Below are 9,379 nucleotides of genomic sequence, written 5' to 3'. Positions count from 1 at the left end.
GGGGCCCCGCCACGTGAAGCAAGGATTCCCTGGGAATCCGGACAGTGTCTGCCGCTTCGTCAAGCCGGATGAACGTGTCGCCCTCACGCGGCCCCCAGGACGCACCCAACGGCGGTGGTCCCACTGCGAGAAATATCTCAGGCTGCAGAAGTGGGAGATGGCTAGAAATTTAGGCCTGCGATAGGGGCCGACCATAGCCAATAAAGACCATGGCCAGGGGTTCCCCCGGTCTCAAGAATACTTGTGAGGCGCTGGATGCTCAACGGTCATTCTCACAGATTCAGAAAACCATTTACGCTGGCCAAAATGTGGGGGACTCACCAATCGGAGAAGCGGTGTTGGATGGAGTTTTATGTGGCCAGGCGAAGTGGACTGTCGCTTACGGAGCAGAGTTCCCGGTTTGTGTACAGCAGTCCCTGGTTTACGGGTTTCCAGGCGCAGGGCGCCCAGAAGCGCCCGCTTGGTCTCGGCACCAGATGTTAATTATTTTGCAGCGCTCTTACCCTGCGAGGAAATGTCATGAAACACGACAGAATCCGCTAACAAGAGTTTTATTAAGATGAAAGGGACAGATGAGTGCCCAGGCCTGTGGAAAAGACACGTGTGTAGAGAAGAAGAAGAAGAAGAAGAGAAAGCCGGGAATATGGTGCCAGCTTATAAAGGCTGGGTGGCGTATGTGCGTACACAGGTTGATGTAACTACTCCATGCCTGCGCAGATCACATGGTTGCGTTGTGTGCTCTTACACAACCATGCAAAGTCACGGATCCTGGTCACACGAGATGCCTTGACCCAAAAATGGCTATTTTGACCTGGAACTGGCTAGGTGGAAGGCATGGGGGCATGTTGTGAACCCATCACCGGCTCCTTGGTAGTCTCTGGGGGTTTTGTGAAATGGATACAACATCCTGCTCTGAATGAAAAGGTAATTTCAAAGTTATAGCCTTGAACTTCTGATCCTCCTGCCTCCACCTCCTGAGTACTGGGCTCACAAGTATGTACTACCATGTCCAGCCAGGAAAACTTCTGATATTGCAACAGAAATCTGCAAATGCAATGGATCTCATTCATAGTGCCCTGGAACACATGCAGCTGCAGGTCACAGGTTGCACACACCTGTAAACAGGTTTTCAAATATGTCTGCAAAGATCCTTTTTCAAGGTGAAGCCACATTCTGCCATGTTAGGATATGAACATATCATGTTTAGTGACCACAGTTCAGTCTGCTACAGATGCAGATGGCAGAGCAGACCTCTAAGGACATGCCTTGATGAAAATCACTGTAGAAGCCAACTATCTAGCAGGATGTGGGAGGGTCATGGGAAGCTCTGGGAGGGAGATGGGATGTGGGACAGAGAAAGAGGCACTGGAATACACCAGTGAACACGTTAGTGGTTAGAACACAGCCTCCCAAGGACTTAAGGGAGATTGTGGAACATGAGCCTCAGAGTGCCCCCTGTTACGGACCACAACAATATGAAATAGAGGAGTCCAGCTGTATATAATAAGCTATACCTTGATTGATCAAGGTATTCTTCAAGAGGAAGCCATTTATCAAGGAATAATTGGTGTTATTAAGGTTTAATGTTCAATTGTTTCTTGCTATGAATTTCTTGTGCTCATAATTCCCCTAGAATGGTGTGTGAACCTCCTTGGGCATATACACTCAAAGTACTTGGATAAGGTCACATAGGCAGGCCTTCTGCCTCCAGGCTCCCTGCTCCCTTTTTAGCATTTGAATTGAGTATCTGCCTTTTGCAAATATCCCCTTTAGCTAGAACCAAAGATAGGGCCAGCTCCAAACAAAGCATACAAGGACAAGCAAGGAACAGAATAGCTGACCAGACCACCCACTAGGCCCCTGAACTAAAGTAAACATCCTTTTGAAGACAGCCTGGCTTCTAGGCTAAGCCCCTGGCTCCTAGGTGCATAGCTTTGCTTCTTGGGCAAATAAAGTTCAGATCTTCTCCCCTCTTCTCAATGCCCCAGAGCAACTTCTTAGAACAAAGGGGTTTCTTCTCACCAGTTGCTTCAAGCTGTGATGCAGATTGACTAGCTACCAGTGCTTCTCCCCTGCCCTGTCAGGAAACTGGTGCAGAGAAAAACAGAGGCAGTTTTATTTTAGTGACTTATAGATTTCTTTACCCTATCACCTGTGAGTTTATAGTTTGAGCACATTTGTGATAGACTCGTAATGTTTTCACCTAGCCACAGTAAGGATAGACTCCTCGCACATAAATTCCTTCTCTGATTTATTCCAGCTCCTATCTAACTCCACCTGTATTCTCCCTTTTGGGGTTGCAAATGAAGTTAACCAGGAAGCTTTTGGTGGGGACCTTGTAATTCTTGTATTGTATTGTAAACATGAAGGAGTTGATGTCTTGGGAAAGATATAGACTTCAGAGAGAACCAAAGAGAATTATGGTTGCGGACAAATAAACAAGTTGGATGAAAGAGCTCCATGTATCTAGATTCATTTCCCTGCAGTTGGTAGCTTCTCTCCTGGGCACCCTGAGAAGGAAATTAAGAAGCTGGACCTCAAAATTTCTGTTAGTCCCCCACTTGCTAAAAGTTGAGGGGACCCACAATGTGAACACTACCTCCTATGAGATGGTGGGAAGCACCTGGGGCCATACCACCCTGGTGCCTCTGGACACTGCTGCTGAGTCTGCTAGCATCTGGAGGGTACAGAAAGTTCTCCATCTGAGTCTAAGATACCTGTGGACTTGAGAACCTTGAGTGCTAAGAAGTCTTGGAAGGCCACCAACTGAGTACTCTAGAAAATGGCTTGACAGCTGCCATCTGAAGGGTATGAAAGGGCCAGCATGTACTGAGCATTCCAGGGCATGTGACAGGCACACCAAGCAAAGTCTACAGGCAGGGGCACGGCTTGGTGAGGGACAGTCACTCAGAATGGATTATGTAGGACCTATTGCTTTGTGTTGCTATGAGAAGGCATCTGCTGGCAATGCCTTAAAAGGAGGAAGATTTGTTCTGATGTTTCAGAGGGTCTCGGTCCTTCGTGGTGGGAAGATGCAGAGAACCTCAGCTTGCAGCGGTGGGAACATGTGAAGGAGGCTGTTCTCATCATGGCAGATCATGAAGCAGATGGCTAGACAGGAAGTGAGGCGGGTGTAATCTTCATGGGCTCACAGTTACCCATTTCTGTTGATAGGTCCCCATTTCCTAAAGATCCCATAGCTTCCTAAGACAGCATCATCAACTGGGAAACAATTTTTAATGCCTGAGTCCATGCAGGACATTTCAGAGTCACACAACCAGGCTGAAGTCTAGATGGCCAAGATTCCAGGGCTGAGTCCTGGAGAGTGGGGGTCAATCCTGCGGGTAGTCTTTGGGCCACCTGCTACTGGACCCACTTCACCTCAGGTGTGATGTAGCTGGGAAGGAAGCACCAGTTGCCTGGAGAGTCTCTCCCAGTCTCTCCTTCCCTTCTGAGAGCTGCAGCTTCCCACATGGGGCTAAGGCTGGCAAGCCCTGCCTCACGAATTTCTAAAGGACACTTGGTGCCTGCTAGGCTTCCGTGAGTGGAAGTCCCTAGAGTACAGCTGGGAGGGTCTCCCGGGTGTGGCAGCCTTCCTCAGAAGTGGCCATGCCTGGGCCCATCAAGTTCGGGGTGTGGCCTCTCTCAAAGTCTCACTGTGTGGTTGGGGTTTTTCCAAAAGAATTAAAATGAAGAATCCTGGGCGCCATGTTTGGAGATGATTCTGAGAATTGAAAACTCAACCTGGAAGTGATTGGCAGTGTGCACCTAGCCCTGGGCCTAGATGGTTAAGGTAGGCCTATCTGGTTAAGGGACCTGGGAGCAGGTAATATAGCTACTGAGTCTATGTGGTTGGCATCATAGCACTGACTCAACCTTTGCATTGAAGCAAGGTTGATCTAGATTCTGAGAAAGCTGTGTAGCTACAGATGCCTGGGTTTCCTCAGGTGGGATCAAAGTTTGGTCCCAAATCTCAGTATATCCTGTCCAACCTTGTTCATGGGTCTCCTCCCCAAATACAGCCCCAAGTCCCAAGGGCAATCATAGAGATCCAATGACAAATGGATGCTAGTTCATCCAGGATTCATGTCTGCTGTGTTCTGTGCCAAGTAAGAGTGGACTGGCAGCATTCCCCTGTCAGAGTTCTGGAGGCCGGCCTCTGAGATGTGATGCTTTGTGGAAGATACTGCTGGGGAGCCACTGAGACCCATGATCTCTATCCTCTATGAAAAATAGGACTGGGGGCTGGGAACATGGTTCTGTAGGTATAACATTTATGCTGCAAGGGTGAGGTTGGAGTTCAGGTCCTCAGACCTTTATGAATGCTGAGTGGGTATGGCAGCCTGTCTTGAATCCCTGCACACAGGAGGCAGAGAGAGGGAATCCCTGGAGAAAGCTAGCTGGTTAGACTAGTCAAATCAGTGAGCTCTGGGTGCAAGAGAGATCCTGCCTGAAAATATAAGGGAGAGAGTGACACCAACTCTGGCCTCCAGACAAATGCTCACACACGTGCTTTCACACTTGCATGCACACATGTGCCCATGTTCATGTGAATATACACACACATGCAAAATTAAAAAAAAAAGAAAATAGGACTGTTTAGCCAAGATAAATAAGCTAAGATGTCCACTGGGCGGTGGTGGCACACACCTTTAATCCCAGCCCTCGGGAGGCAGAGGCAGGCAGATCTCTGTGAGTTCGAGGCCAACCTGGTCGACACAGTGAGTTCCAGAAAAGGCGCAAAGCTACACAGAGAAATCCTGTCTCAGAAAATAAATAAATAAATAAATAAATACATACATAAATACATAAATAAATAAAAAAATAAACTAAGATGCCCATCAATGAATGAATGGATAAAGAAAATTCATTATGCACATGTAAACACATGCACTCATGTACACTACACACACACTTATTGGAACCTTGCGCAGCTGTAAAAATGAATGTGATTCTTGGTTGGGTAGCATGCTTGCTTAGCATACAGGAAGCCCAGGGTTGATCCCTAGCATCATATAAAACTTCGAATGGTGATGCATGCCTATAATCCCCAGCACTCAGGAAGTGGAGGCAGGAGGATCAGAAGATAGAGGCTGAGCTGAGCATTGTGGGGCACATTTTTAATTCCAGTACTTTGGAGGCAGAAGTAGGTGGATCTCTGTGAGTTCAAGGGCATCTTGGTCTATACCATGAGTTCCAGGGTACTTTGTATCAAAAGACAAAAACAAAAATTAAAAATCCCCTCTCTGTTTCCCCAGACCCAATCCTTAGGTTCCCAACTAGCATTACAATCGAACACCAGCTACAGCCTCCTGTGGATCCCACAGACCCCAACCCCCAACCCCGCCTTTCCCTTCCCACCTCATCACTGTGTCCCAGCCCCCAATTCAGTGGACTCAACCACAGGCCATGCCAGCCAGAAGACCAACCAGGTAGGCTGACCCTGGACCTTCTCTGTAGTGGTAACGCCCACACTCGTTCACCATGTCCGAGCGAGGGGCTGTGGATCAAAAAACAGAGACAAGAACAGTGGGTCATTCACCTCAGCAGAATGCTGAATGCTGTTTATTGAAGGAGGGAGGAGACCTTAAATACAGGCTTACAGCACAATGGGAGAACCGCAGAGGGCAGAAGTTCCCTATCAATGTTCTACATTCTTGCATCTGAGCTCTTAATGCCCAATATGCAAGATACACAAACAAGGAACCTCCCAAAAGCATTCAGGAGGAAGGAAACCAGCAGGGGATTAACACAGGGAGGACATCAAGGTCAAGGTCAGCAAGCAAGGCAACAGCTACCCAAAATGTGGGGCCAGAGCACTACAGGTCCCCCCTTTTTACTTAAAAATGAGCTTCTGACTTAGGTTGCATGGGAAGTCAGCAGGTCACCTTACCTGTCATGGAGACACCTGCCCAGGCCACACAGGCTCTCTGTCTTAGGTTGGTGAGTGCCTCCCAGGAATTACCCGTTACTGAATACTCATTATCATACAGGCTCAACTGTGTGTGAGCTGCTGAGTTAACTGCTGCCAAAGATCTCAAAGTGGTGCTGGGCTTGCAATCTGTGCGTTTGACACAGAAAAGACCAACAAAATCCTAACCTACCCATAGCCAGTAGGCTAAAGGCAATTGAGCCATTCCCTTCCTTAACGAGCCTTACTGCAAATTGGAGTCCTTGTAAGATGGTATACCAAAAGCAAGTGGAACTTGAGTTTATAAATTTTATAACTTTCAAAGCCAATCAAAATGTGCATAACTGCTGAATTAAATTTATCATGCCCAATAGAATGAAGGATTAATTAACTGTGGCAGCTACTTTTGCTGCCAGGGTCTCCACTGTGCTAGCTGTAGTAACCAATTATGAAAAGGCAATCCCAGAAACAGTAGCAGCAGTGGCTGTGACCACTGTAGTAGCAAGAACAGCTACAGTGAAGTCAAATTCTCTTCTGGAGCATGTGTGCACCATCTGTGTCTAACTGCCACGGCCATTGGCATGGACACAGCTCCAGGAACACGAACCACCAAGGCCCATTTTTCTTGATCCCAGCACGACTTAAGCTGGCAGCTCTGCAAAAGAACAACTAAGAACCACAAAGCAAAAACAGACAGCACACAAGAAGCAGAACTAATGGTCTCATAATGGCTACATTCAGGCTCACAAAATTTTTTTTCTGAGACAGGGTTTCTCTGTGTAGCTTTGCGCCTGTCCTGGAACTCACATGGTAGCTCAGGCTGGCCTGGGATTAAAGGCGTATGCCACCAATGCCCGGCAAGGCTCACAAATTTTAAAGCATCTTCAAAGGAGGCTAGATGAATTTCAGGAGGCCAATAAATGTTGTACAGAGCCACTCCTGAACTCAAGAAACTAGATATTTAAAAATCCAAATAATCTAATTAAAAATGGGGTACAGATCTAAACAGAATTCTTAATAGAGGAATCTCAAATGGGTGAGAAGCACTTAAAGAAATGTTCAACATCCTTAGCCATCAGGGAAATGCAAATCAAAACTTTGAGATTCCTTCCTATACCTGTCAGAATGGCTAAGATCAATAATACAAGTGACAGCTCATGCTGGAGAGGATGTGGAGCATCCATTGCTGGTAGGCATGGGTCTTTGTAGATGTAACCAACCGTCTTATCAAATAAGAAACACAGAGCCGATTCAGAGAAGAAAGCCAAGAGGTCAGAGCTAAGAGCCTCACCCTTCCTGCTTCAGCGATCCTCTTCAGTCAAGAGAGCTCTCTGAAAGGGACCTACTTCCTGTGTGTATGTCTTTATATACTCTAGCTGTTCTGCCTTCTCATTGGTTGTAAACCCAAACATGTGACTGCCTCATCACTGCCTGTATGTACCGCCCTCCAGGTCCTTAAAGACGTGCGCCACCGCCGCCACGCACTTGCTATGGCTCTAATAGCTCTGACCCCCAGGCAACTTTATTTATTAACATACAATTAAAATCACATTTCAGTACAAGTAAAATACCACCACAGGTCTTAGTTAGGGATTTTATTGCTGTGAAGAGACACCATGACCATGGCAACTCTTATAGGGAAAACATTTAATTGGAGTGGTTTGCTTATAGTTTCAGAAGTTCAGTCCATTATCATTATGGTGGGGAGCATGGCGGTGTGCAGGCAGACATGGTACTGGAGAAGTGGCTGAAAGCCCTACAACTTGCAGGCAACAGAAAGTGAACTGAGACACTGGGAGGCATCCTGAGCACAGGAAACCTCAGAGCCCACCCTCACAGTGACATCCTCCAACAAAGCCATACCTTCTAATAGTGTCACTTACTATGAGATTATGGGGGCCAATTACATTAAAACTACCACATTCTACTCCTAAGCTTGTAGTAATATCATAATGCAAAATGCATTTAGTCCAACTTCAAAAGTCCCCATAGTCTATTACAGTCTCAACAATGTTTAAAAGTCCAAAGTTTAAAGTCTCTTCTGAGATTCATGCAATCTCTTAACTGTAATCCCTTATAAAATCAAAATCAAAAAGCAGATCACGCCGGGCGGTGGTGGTGCACGCCTTTAATCCCAGCACTCGGGAGGCAGAGCCAGGCGGATCTCTGTGAGTTCGAGGCCAGCCTGGTCTCCAAAGCGAGTTCCAGGAAAGGCGCAAAGCTACACAGAGAAACCCTTTCTCGAAAAACCAAAAAAAAAAAAAAAAAAAAAAAAAAAAAAAGCAGATCACATCCTTCCAACATATAATGGCACAGGATATACATTACCATTCCAAAACACAGGGAAGGAAATACTGGACCAAGGCAAGACCGATAAACAGTTGAGCAAACTCCAATCTCCATGTTTCATGTCAAAATGCTCTTCAGATCTCCAATTCCAGTAAGCCTTGTTGACTGCAACACACTTCTTTCTCTTGGGCTGGTTCCACTCCATGTTAGCAACTCTCCTCAGCAGGTATCCTACAGCTCTGGCATCTCTAATATCTTCTGTTTTCAAGGCAATTCAGGATTCAACTTCATAGTTTTGCGCAAGGGCCTCTCTAGGCCTCAATTCAGGGAGACCCCTGACACATGCCTGGTCTCATTGGCTTCCCTTAGTTGCAGAGGCAAATTCTATAGCCCCTTTCTTCTATCCTTAAGTCCAGAACCAGGTGGCCAAAGCTGCCAAGTTCTGCTGCTTACTGGAACGTGGCCCCCTTGTTCAATAACATCTTCATCAGCTTTCTGTCCTTCACTGCCTAAGCTGAGCTGTCTCAAAACAGGATCTGGTGGCGCACGCCTTTAATCCCAGCACTCGGGAGGCAGAGCCAGGCGGATCTCTGTGTGTTCGAGGCCAGCCTGGGCTACCAAGTGAGTTCCAGGAAAGGCGCAAAGCTACACAGAGAAACCCTGTCTCGAAAAACCCAAAAAAAAAAAAAAAAAAAAAAAAAAACAGGATCTGTAGACCAGGCTGGCCTCAAGCTCAGAGATCCACCAGCCTCTGCCTTCTGAGTCCTGGGATTAAAGGTGTGCACCACCACACTCTGCTCTAAACTTTTCTTTAATTCCTTTTTACAAGGTAGAAATTTAGCTGAGTGGGATCTTGCCCTGAGGTCACCACTCCCTTTATTCTATTTCTTAATCTGTTTATCTCCTAGAACACAGAATTTAGCTCGATTCCACTTTCTGATGCTCCTTTTCTCCTCAAATATTTTTCCTTGCTCATCTTTCTCCTTTTCATTATATATCTTCATTAGAGTTAACACTAATAACTACAGGACAGAGTCTATACTAGGCTATTTTGAGATTTCCTCTGCCAACTTAATTAATCCAAAATTCTTCACATTAGCTTCAGGCAGACTTTGGACAAGGGCAAAAAGTAGTCACTTTCTTCACCAAAGTATCACAAGACTGAACTCTAGGCAACAT

Source organism: Peromyscus californicus, unplaced genomic scaffold (assembly GCF_007827085.1).
Source record: "Peromyscus californicus insignis strain IS unplaced genomic scaffold, ASM782708v3 Scaffold_3__1_contigs__length_106647218, whole genome shotgun sequence".
Taxonomy (NCBI): Eukaryota; Metazoa; Chordata; class Mammalia; order Rodentia; family Cricetidae; genus Peromyscus; species Peromyscus californicus.
The sequence above is the reverse complement of the archived record's forward strand: the minus strand, read 5'-3'. Positions refer to the sequence as shown.